This window comes from Phalacrocorax carbo, chromosome Z, assembly GCF_963921805.1.
Source record: "Phalacrocorax carbo chromosome Z, bPhaCar2.1, whole genome shotgun sequence".
NCBI lineage: Eukaryota > Metazoa > Chordata > Aves > Suliformes > Phalacrocoracidae > Phalacrocorax > Phalacrocorax carbo.
This window is the reverse complement of record NC_087548.1, coordinates 14,150,497-14,162,461: the sequence shown is the minus strand read 5'-3', so window position 1 is coordinate 14,162,461 and position 11,965 is coordinate 14,150,497. Positions and strand designations below refer to the sequence as shown.

At 38.7% G+C, this 11,965-nt stretch overlaps 1 long non-coding RNA gene across 1 annotated transcript; it reads left to right on the top strand.

Annotated features, from left to right (window-relative positions):
- The first annotated feature begins 406 nt into the window (after nucleotides 1-406).
- On the top strand, nucleotides 407-11,634 carry LOC135310555 (uncharacterized). The gene is made up of 3 exons (XR_010370643.1): nucleotides 407-676; nucleotides 1,962-2,022; nucleotides 6,303-11,634. It is a non-coding gene; the product is annotated as an uncharacterized LOC135310555 (long non-coding RNA).
- The last annotated feature ends 331 nt before the right edge of the window (nucleotides 11,635-11,965 follow it).

Genomic DNA, 11,965 nt, shown 5'->3' with positions numbered 1-11,965 from the left:
CCCAACAGGAACTCCGGAAGTGTAATAGAAGGGGCCTCTGAGAGCCTCTTATGCTGGTGCAATTATCTCCTGTTGCTAGACAAATGCCAAAGTGCATTTGAGTCACTATCAAAACGAAGTGTCAAGAAAATGCAGAGATGTTTATTTTCAAAGCTGGAGACTCTGCCCCAGGAAAGCCGCCCTGTGAATGACCCTGTTCTTCCTGATTGCATCAAATGACAGATGTAGGTGTAGGGTCATGTCATCTGATAGGCACCAGAGCAGGAGGATGACATTTCTGCATCATGAGATGGGATTCATGGAAGTTAACTATTTTAAAAATCATCTGTGTCTATTAAGATTCTGGTAATACTTATGATTTTAAAAGGCTCTTGGGAGGTTTAAGATGCCCAATGAATGTGAAACCAAATAATTGAGGAGGGCCCCGCAGACCATGCGTCTGTTGAGCCTTGGCTCTAAGATTCTGAGACAGAAGCAAATCAGCCTGGTCAATCCATAGGGGACATGATGGTCATTTGAGAGGCAGCAGCTGAAAGTTATGAGCACTGTCTCTGCTTAGTGGTGCCTGTCAGCAGCCTGCGTCTCAGCAGGACTTTTCCCTCAACTTGCCCTGCACTTATTATGCTTCTCTTCAGGATCCAAGGGACATGAGCTGATTCTCTCCTCTGTCAGAGGGGTAAGTTACGGGTAGCTTTTTTGTTGATGATCTATTTTGTTTTACACAATGAAAATCAGGATCACAAAATATTGCTTTTCATGAGAAAGGCTTTGGATTGTGGGGTGTTTTTTTGTTGTTTTATTTTAAAGAAATCGAAATTTTATTTTTAACTTTTCCATTGTGAACTATCCTAAAGTCAGCACAAAACTGAAAATAGTCATTAAGGGTTTAAATTGTTTCTTCCCTTTTTGGACTTTTATTACAAGGAGGTTCATGGTGATGATGTTTAACCAGCACTAAAACAGAGGAGAGTAAACAGCATATGGATGTCAGACAGTGGCTGGGGGGGAGAGTATGTCTCTATAACTTGCATAAGGCACCAAGGAAATGAACCCAAGCTCCACACATGCATTTATGATCCATTCAGCGTTTGCAGCAGCTGACTGGCAGAAATCCATGAAATTTCTGGAGCAAAGCTATAGAACTGAAAAGTCAGCTGAACAAATTCTTATATCACATTTTGGTTTAACTCTTTCAAAACACTGCCCCAGTTTAACTTGAAAGAAAAAAAAAAACAAAACAAATATTTTTGCTTGGTTTTCCACTGTGTTATTTTATTATTTCCCAGCAACACAGCTGGAGAAAACCAATTTTTCTGGGATGATGAATATTATTGAGAATGAAAACCGTTTGGCTTTTGATCACTGAGTTGAACTGGAAAGGGGCAAAGAATGTAAAAATTTAGTGGTTGTTCCAGGCTGCATATAGAATGAATTAGTAGCTCCAGTTTTATTCTCAGTTGCAAAAAGATAAAAAATACCACTACTATGACTCAAGCCTTTGTTGGCAATCCCAGCAGAACAAGATAGGTCAAGCTTGAAAGCAAATGAGCGGAGTGGGGGAAATTCCCTCTCAATCCTACAGGTGCACTATCTAAGCCAGTGTTGGAGCACATGGAGGAGGCAATATGAGGAGGTTTGTGCTGCCAGAACACCAGCTGGATCTCCTCTGGACATAACCAAAAGTCCTGGATACACAAATTCAGGTTGGAATGGCCCTAAAACACTTCATTTAAAGATAACAGATCTCCTGTGTCTGTCACCAGAATTCTTTGAGTCTTCCCAGGCCTCCAGTGGGTCCCTGCTTACCACAGTGTTGCTTGCAGTTGGAGTATTTTCCCTCATGCACCAATGAACCAGCTGACAATATTTAAAATATTTCAGTTGTCTTATACTTTCTGGGATGAAAATTGTGTTAAGTGGATGTTTCTCTTTTTTTTTTTTTTCTTTCTGCTTACCTCCAGAGCTTGGAAGTTTTATCCTATTTGCAAGACTATCCCCTTCATCCCAGGCAAGAAAATCTTTGTAAGTTAAAATAGAATGGACTACAAATGGAGTAATCCTGCCTTGCACCAAAGTACAACAGAGCACTAAACATGATGCACTTTAACTGGGTTTGACAAAAGGAATGTTTTCAACACATTTTTATCAGTGCCTGTTTTTTATTTGCTCATTTGTAAGATTGCTGATATTAAGTTCATCTTAAGGCAAACACTGTGTACTGATAACAAACTTGGGACACTTTGCATTTGGTAGTGATAAAATAGCCCCTTTCTTCCACAAAGTACAAAACATATTTATTGTAGCTAAGGTTGCCTAGAAATGAATGCTATTTATCTTACAGTCCAATGAAGAACAAGCTTCATTAAGCTACAGAAAAAAAAAATCGATATAAAAAGGTTTACATATGCCATTAGGAAATCTCTGAATCACTTCTATCAATGCTATCAAGACAGAGAGGTAAATATTGAATGTTTTCATGTGAAAAGCCTACAGTTTTACACTTTGCATCTCACAAATTTACTGCTGCCTTTTAAAACAAGTGGCCATTTCGTATTTATTGTAAAATGTTTGAATTTTAATTATTAAAATGAAGGGGAGAGAATTGCAGTGAACAACTCGCTAGCTGAATTTTATATTTTATTTTTTATTTTACACATTGTTGTTAACACACTGCTATTTCCACAAATGTATCCATTCAAAATCATGCCAAATTTGTGAAACTATTCTAATACAAAAATTTTTCCATCTCAAGGGATTTTTTTCAATGAGGGCAGTATAGGAAATATTCAATACTAATATATGAGTGTTCAAATACCTGATATATCTATTTATAAATAACTACCATAAATGTATATTTAAGCACACTTTAAGTCTAGCGTTTGCCTGTGTTTAAGTGACATTTACTTAGAAAATATCATTTAAGGTCCAGTTCTTGATTTAGCATACAATAGGAATTAATATTCCTTACATATTTTGTAGTATTTGCTAAGAGTGTTGTCTTAATTATTATTCCTGAAATTATGGTTCCTTGAGAGAAAAATCACAGAAGAAAAAGAAATACAAAGTAATTGTTTGATTCAGTTCAAAATTTGGAGCAAGTATTCCTTTTTAAAAAAAAAAAAAAGGAAAAAAAGAGATGTTTTTACCTAACTAATTGAATAGGTGTCTTTGACTCACGTATTTTATCTAATCGTACTTATTTAAGAAAATAAAGATACTTTATAACTTTCCAGTTCTATGGCATTAGAATGTGTGCCAAGTTTTTCTTGGCTATCACTATGGATAATTATTTTTCAACTATGTGCATTTTAGCACTTCAACCACAATATTTACCTATATAACAAGCACAGAGACAGTGTGAGTTTCTTCACATCAGTGTGGCCCAGGCATGCTTGTCATTAAAAGCTATAATGATAAGAAAACAATATACGTGATAGCTGTTTCAATCAAATTACAGATTTTCAGATCTGTTATAAGCACAGCATTATGCTTTAGTATAATTTATTCTGGTGTTACCAAGATTAGAACCCAGCCCAGAATATTTCGTTAAAGTTTCGTTAATTTTTGACATTTTAACAAGTTACCAATAAACCTCACAATTAGTGCTACTAACAGTCTATGTTTTACATCAAAGTATGTTTTTGTCCTCTAGGAAGCAGAGACCGATTCATTTTTTACAGATCACTGAAGGGCTTTGTACAGCACTCTTTGGCTAATACAAGCTATACCAGCAGCCTGAAGTTGAGAGTCTTTCCCTTTCCATCACTTACTCCTGAAGGATGAAAAAAAGGACAGCTTTTAATTACTGTATCTACCTGCTGGATCCAGGCTATGCATGATTTTCTCATATTCGTGATATATACGCATACAGAGGAGGAGGTGAATATCCAGCTTTTTAAGGAAGAGGTACTGGCTTGTTCCCAGCAGCTCTTAAGTACTTAGATTAAGTAGTGTCCCATAGGACTGCTTCAATAAGGCACAAGACTCTTATTTAATGTTTGCATCAGTTGGTTTATTTGAAAACCACTGACCCATCTTGCCATAGCCTATGTCCCAGGAATGCATTCAAGTGAGATTTCAAACAACAATTTTTTTTTCTTCTGTTTTTAGTCCTTGCAGCTCTAAATAACAGAGGCCAAAAAAAACCCACCCTATCAAACTTTCCAAAGTTTCTGCTCTTCTAGCTGCCACCTCATCTAGCTGTAGGGGTAAATATTGAAATGCACTGGCATTCAGTTACTAAACTGAAGACACCTAGCTGGAATGAGCTGTTTCAAAAACAATTTTTTTTTTTACTTTTAAGGTGGATGTTAATCTCCTGCATCCAGGAAATGTGCCCATTATTTTTCAAGTTATTGCTAGGGCTTTCTAAACGATTTTTAGAGTATGTTTGTGAAACATTCTCTGTAGATCTTTCTTTTTAGCTTTATTTTTAGTTGCCTGACTCTTGTGTTGCAAACAGGAAGGAAATTTAACCTGCAAAGAGGGGCAGTGCATTGTTTCACTACTGTGGCCATACCTCAGGGAAAATCTAATGACTCTCTCCTTACCTCTGGCAGGGGAGTGATCTGTTCCTTGTCCGTATCTGTTCAGCATCTGAAAACCTCTGTACTTACATAGACCCACTCCAGTTGCCAGCATGCTTTGAATCCTGGGCAGCCTTGTTTGTGACAGGTGGCCCAATTACTGCCTATGTTGGTTTACAGGACATACTAGACAAGCTATACTTTGCATGGGGTATTCTTGTTCTCAGACTTAAAGGTAGACCAGTGAAGAAGAGAGATCAGATTTCTGCTATCATTAATCATTTGTGCTAAAATCTACAACTCCTTTATGATTTAGTAGCATTCTCTGAAAGAGCGGAAAGTTGTCCAAATAATCACGATTCAACAATGTTGTAATTCCCTACCAGTCACTCTTCAAACTGAACTTGGATTTTATATTTATGTAGGGGTTCACATAACAGGTTTATATATAATTCCATTAGCCAACTAGCTGCCTCCTTATGAAGCAAGTTGAACAAACCAAACAAAAATAGCCCAACCTTTATTGTTCTGTTTGCTTTTTTATGTTTGATGTGATCGTTTTTACACTACACATAAACACTCTCTAGAGACAGATGTCAAAATGGTTCAGCCTAAAAAAAATAGACTAAAGGTTCAGGTACTAATACGTGGTTGTTGGTGTTTCTATTTTATGACATTTGAGAAAGGTGAAAACACAGCAGAGAGGTAAAAATCTGCCTACTTCCTCAGTTGTCTTCTGTTGTCTGCTTTGGATGCTGAGGCTGGCAGGTACTTAGAGCTGTGTGAAAACATGAACTATTCCTGCAGCAACAAGGCCAAATGAGTCCTCCTTAGTTTTGCAGGAAAGCAAAATAATTTCCCTGAACTTGAGTTCTTATGGCAAAAAAAAAAAGAAAAAAATCACATAGAACAGGAGTCCCTATTTTTCTGAAAGTCCAATAATGACAGTTTGAAAAATGAATGGTTTTGCACACACATCAGCCAAGTGTGGAACTAATGGCCCAACTTCAGGCCTGCTGTTGTCCACCTGGTGGGATCAGCTGTTCTGATCAGGCTGCCCTGGAATTCAGGTGCCTAAATGGGTACCTACTATCAAATCTTCATGGTTGACTTGGGTAATAGTTGCACAGCTACAAAGAGCTCTTCAAATCCATGAAATAGCTATGTCCAGCCCAATTAATATTGTGATAGAAATTAATTAGGTATGGTAATAATATCTCCTGAGCAAATGGTTTCTGCTTTGGTCTGTTTTTATTATAATGGTGTCATAAGGGACTTATCCAGGAGACAATAATTTGACTGCTGTTCCAACCTCTGGAGACTAGGTTCACCAGAACATACTAGATAGGAGGGAACGTTTCTGCCCCATTCCTTGCTTTCACTCCTGCGTTGCAGAACAGTGGTCACAGTAGATGTAATTACATGAGGTCTTTCTTCATAAGCAGCTCTGAGCAATCATGTTGTCCCTCCTGCTCTGCAATCTTGTGCATCTGACATGATGTGCAGATGATGAAATCTGGTTTGCTGGGATAACCTAGAGATAAAATATTTTGTGGGCAACTGTTGGGGTTAAGCCTACTAGCTGCAAAGTGATTTTTAACACAGGTTTTCTCCAGAACACTACCACCCTAAAGGGCTGACAGCAAATTGTTGCTCTTGGTGACACAACCAGTCATCCCATGCAAAACATGACAGGACTCATTTTCTAACCTTGATGATTCCAAGGGATTTAAATTCCTCTTCCCTTTACTGGGTCTCCTTTGGCTTTCCTTTCAGCTTGAACTCTTCATGGCCTCTGCCTCTGCCAGCTCGCACTCATGGAGACATCTGACAGTCTGGCTCTTCTCGTTTTGAGGCAGCCAGTCTGTCCCTCACTGACCACTCCCCTCCTCAACAAGAATCTACATCTGCCTCTGTGCATACCAGCAGCACTGAGATGTGGGAGTAGCTTGCAGCAGCAGGCCTATACATCTGAGGCCACGAGTAAGGCTGAAGCGACAGGCAGCAAGCAGCCAAGAGAGGTGCTGCTACACTCGGAGAACAACAGCCCCCCACAGCCAACAGAGCTGAGACATTGGCAGGGTCTGCTGTAACCGATACAAAGAAAACCCATCCCAGCCAAAGCTGGACTCTTGGCACATCTGTAACTGCTGAAAGAGTTATACAATTTGAAACAAAAAAGCATTTTTAAGGCCAGTGGGGAGGAGGAGGCTTCTGCCTACATAAAACCTGTCATGCACTATGTACACAGACATTTATATTTCAGTGGCGTTGGTGATATAACTTTTCTTTTTAAAAGTATGTGCATGTGCTGTAATGAAAGTTACTGGGAATGGATATGCAGCTGGAAAAATGTGGTCAAGGTTCAACTTTTCAGGTCTATTCATGCCTGTGAATTAATTTAGCTTGCCATTTTATGATTTTAAGTTATGAAATGTTCATGCAAAACATTAACAGCTAAAACAATCCAAGAAACAGTCTATTATGCCAAAGTCTAATCATTAGACAATAATTAGGCTGTCATTTACAAAACATAGCATTTGTGATATTTCCAAATGAAGCAACAGACATGCCATGTGTCAAAAACAGGGATTGGTTCAGACAGGTAAGAGCCTCTTTATTTGACAGTTGCCAGCTTAATTATCTGAGCAAATTAAAGCCTTGTTCCATTGTGCCAGTGAACCCTGGTTTGAAAGAAGAGCTTACAGAGACATTCTCAGTACAAGCCCACAGATAATAAAAGAAAAAAATGCTAAGAATACAGTAGATTTTTCCCTTGAATTTCATCAGAGTGACAGATTCTTGTTCATCTTATTATCTGAGACCTCAAGACATTCCTTTAACACATACACCAGCAGAAGTTAAATATCACAACATCCTGAAGAGCTTTGTGAAGCCTGTTTTATGGCTATTGAAAGTGAGGCACATATTAAGTCCAGCGTTTTTTAATAACAACCATGGAAGTCATGTGACAAGATGCATTTTCAGGGTTAAAATATTAAATCAATAGTTTGCTAGGTTAGGGGCCCAAAGTACACTCAGCTGTCGATGTGCCCATGTTTTTTATTCCTAGGCTCAAGTTAATCTTTTACTCATGTTTACCCACTGACAGATCCTCACAGCCTGCTAGCTGGGAGAGGTAGAAAATTAAGATGCACTTAAGTCATTGCACTCATGCACATTGTTTTACTGGTATAAACATAGATAAACCATTTAAGCTCAAGTGTGGAAACAGTAACGGATGCTGGTTTTGTGTGACATAAACAAAGATAGTGATATTTTACATTCAAATATGCCACTTTGGGCTCACACAGCAGCTTGTTTGTGGCTGAACTGTCCAGCCTGACAGCAGGAAAAACATCTTGCAGCCCTGCATGTAACTGTTGCAGCAGGTATTTTACATTTTGCGTAATGATGATAAAACCTTTGCATTTACAGATTAAGAATTACTTAATAAAGACACAAATGCACAATTTTCAGCAGTGAACAAATGCTATTCCTCTAATGGGCAAAAAAAAGCATGGTCTTTCCTCAGTGTAGAGACCTGCTGTCTTTCCTGAGAACATCTATGTGAGCCTGCAGGTTTCATTTCAGGTAGCAGCAGAACTCACCTTGGGAAAGATTAACATTTAGTACTGTAAAAGGAAAGACTTGTTAGAGATCAATATTATCTCTATTCATAGTTTTATGATAAGTTTTGCAATGTTTTTTTTTCTTATGAGATCAGTCTTGGAAGTATGCCTATGGCATTCTGAGCTTTTATTTAAAAAAGTGGAGTAGACACCTATGTAACTAGAGCTCCTGCCCACAGATAGGCTTGAATGTCTGACCAAAAACGGGTCTCCCTCAAAATATCAGAAAACTTTTTTTCTTAAAATGGTTTTTGAGTATTGATAGTCAGTTCTTAGACTCACAGCCCTGTATGCAGATGCACATATACTGTACTTACCCGTTCATAGATGTAAACATGAGTTTACCTGATAAGCAAATACTGGGGGTGTTTTCCAGTTTGATATACTCAGAAGCCAGCATTAATGCTTTGGCAGTTGCTGCCAGAAACAAGCAGCCCACCCACTGTAGCCATTTTAAAGGCTGACAGATACAGCTTTAAGTACCAGCAAGCTGTAAGACAAAGTGAGTAATTTTATTGCCTCACACAAGACCTAGCACCAGTTGCTAGTGAGTCTGTGTTTCTCAGAAATGTTTATTTGGACAAACAGTTGCTCAGACATTTAGGCACTGTATAGACATTTAGGAATTTCTTTTATTTTGTCAACATGCCTTTTATTTTATATATCAACCTATGTAGAGTCATGCTAAACTTACACAGATATTTGGCAGATACTCTAAGAGTAGATTCTGTGAAATCCCACATAAATTGGGAAGGGTAAACACTGCAAAGGACAGAAAATACTATTCAAACATTTACTGAAAGTTAAAACAGAGGAACAAAAAAGACATTATCTATGGCATTTAAACATCCCCAGTATAGGCACGTATAGGGGTTTTGCAGTGGTGAAATGCACTTATGCTCACAGCACCATTTAGCGGTAGGAGGTTATACTGCCTCTTTTTCCATAGAGCAGGAAAGTAAGCACAGGCTTCTCAAATCTTTTACTAGTACCTCAAGCCATCACTCTTGTATTATAACTAGAAACATACAATGTAAACAATTCTGGGGAATGAGATACTGCCAAATGAGGACAAAAGAAGAAACATGTATAAAGAAAGAGAGGAAGGGAGAGATATGGAAAAAGATTTTGAAAGAAACACAGATAAGACAGTCGATGTGACTTTTTTGTGCAATATGGTAACAAGAAAAAATTCAATTACAAGCCGTGGGGCATTAGGTCATGAAGAAGAGAGGTTGTATAACCCTGTCCATACGGTTCTGGTGGGATCATACCTAAAAAACACATTTGGTTGTGAGCAATTCACTATAAGGATTATTGTGCCAAACTGGAATAGATTCAGAGAACAGCTAAACAATTATTAAATGGTTGAATTTATGAGGAAAGATAAAACAGCTAAATATATACATAGCTTGGCTATGAGGTATCTAAAGGGAGACATTAATTGTCTGTTAGTACAGTATTCAAAGGTCTAAATGTCAAAGAGGTTGAAAAATCATACGAATTATTTAGTGAGATATTAAGAGGATGTAGCTAAGGCTAAAGAAATGAAATAGTCTCAAGTGATAGAGCTTGAGAAAGGCTGGCCCTCAACCATGTAATATATCAATACAGTCTTTAGTTTAATGGCCATGTTATCTGTCTGTAGGTTTATCGAGAATACATGTGTGTAGGCTAGGGAGCAGTAAGGAAGGCAGTAAAGGCAGTTTCACTCCAAAATTAATTTGTGGCTAATAATACTCAATTTATGCTCTCAGTGAACAAATGACATGATTTATGTATATAAAGTTTTCAAATCCTTGTAGAAACAAAGTGTTTGGTATAAGGACTACAGCATTTAGCTATCAAAAATTGGAGTTTCTGCACTGCGATTTGCATGCGGACTACACATTCATTGCAAACTCTGATATTAGCGTTTCCATTACTGGTTCGCATCTGCAGAAAGTACATATGCAGTACAACTGAATAAACTTAAACTGTTCAGTGGATTTAAAAGAATGTACTTTCCTGCCTACAGGATTTTCCAGCATGAGAAAGAAATCTCCAGAGGTTTTTCTTTTGTTTCCATGTAAGATGGATGAAACTACACAAACACAGAGACCCCAAACTCATTTAATCTCCCCTCATTCCCTGGCAAAGAGTGTATAAAACTTTGGAGATCTTTGGTTCTGCTAAAAAAATAGACTTCATCCATTTCCTCTGTGTTGTTACGGTTTTTATCTATGGTGCTTTGGATGGAAGTTGCCAAACAACATCTGTGTTGCTCATGAAAAACAAATGAAAATGTTTTCAATTTGTTTAGGTCAGCAAAAAACTATATTTTCACGTGAAATAGTCCTTGTTCTAGCAGCTATCTGATGAAGAAATGACTCACAAACACATGAATCAGAATTGCTCCCAGTGTTTTGCTGCCTCGGGTGAAATACCAGCCAAAATACCCATTCAGTTTTTTATCATGTTTGACAAGTTAATTTAAGAGTGCTTTCTATTCAGTCAGATATTTGTGAGATAATTTGCATTTTTGTTTTTGCTGCGCTTTCTGCTCTTATTCTATTGTCTTCGTGCTCCAGCATGTTTCTTTCCTCTTGTTACAATTATTTCCTTAGTCCCAGGGACTGTTTTACTGGAGTCCCATATCTTCTGGTGCATGCCATCCCAGTTGTCACACATTGTCACCTAGTGAGACGTGAGGCTCATGAATGCACTTACCCTTGAATGAAGGGTACCCTGCACCTTGGCACTTTAAGGGCCTGGGATTTATGGGAGAGTTAGAGTGATATGATGGTGAAGGAAAGATCTCTAAAGAGGGAGAAAAGGCAATAGCTTCAGCTGCAAAACCCTCTTTGTCCTGTTTTTATTTAATTTCAATGATCCTTGATGCTTGTACTTTAGTATCTGCAATCTCTACTTCCTATCTTTGAAATGCTGCCTCTCCAAATCTGAAAGCATAGAAGACCTTGCAATCCAATCTTCTGGTGGCAGATAGGCGCTCCTTCTCTGCCCTTCACTTATAAATAGGCAGGAAGGACCATCCCAATAAGAGTCTTCTGACCTTATTGGCTCTGCAGGAACAGCTGAGACATGACTGATAGAGATCACCCAAATGTCACATTTTGGAAACGCTTTAAAGTAGTTGCTGGCAGAAAAGCTCTGCCTCATCCCACAGGATTTTGGTTTAACAAAAGCTCCCAGTTCCATGATATAGAAGATACAGGTGTGAGACAGGTGTGAGAGCACAGAGCCTTTTTGTGAGTTATCAGCTTTAAACTTCAGGTCAAAGGTCTGAAACTAATACATGTCACAAAATCACAGAATCACAGAATGGTAGGGGTTGGAAGGGACCTCTGGGGATCATCTCATCCAACGCCCCTGCTTGAGCAGGGACACCTAGAGCAGGGGGGACAGGACAACATCCAGGTGGGTTTTGAATGTTTCAGAGAAGGCGACTCCACAGCCTCCCTGGGCAGCCTCTTCCACTGCTCTGCAACCTGCACAGGAAAGAAGTTTTTTCTCATATTCAGGTGGAACTTTCTGTCTTCCAGCTTGTGCCCATTGCCCCTTGGCCTGTCATTGGGCACCACTGAAAAGCATCTGGCCCCATCCTCTTAACACCCACCCTTTAGATATTTATAAGCATTGATAAGATCCCCCTCAGTCTTCTCTTCTCTGGGCTGAACAAACCCAAGTCCCTCAGCCTTTCCTCATAAGGGAGATGCTCCAGTCTCCTGACTATCTTCATAGCTCTCCACTGGACTTGCTCAAGCAGTTCCCTGTCCTTCTTAAAGTGGCGGTCCCAGAACTGGACAC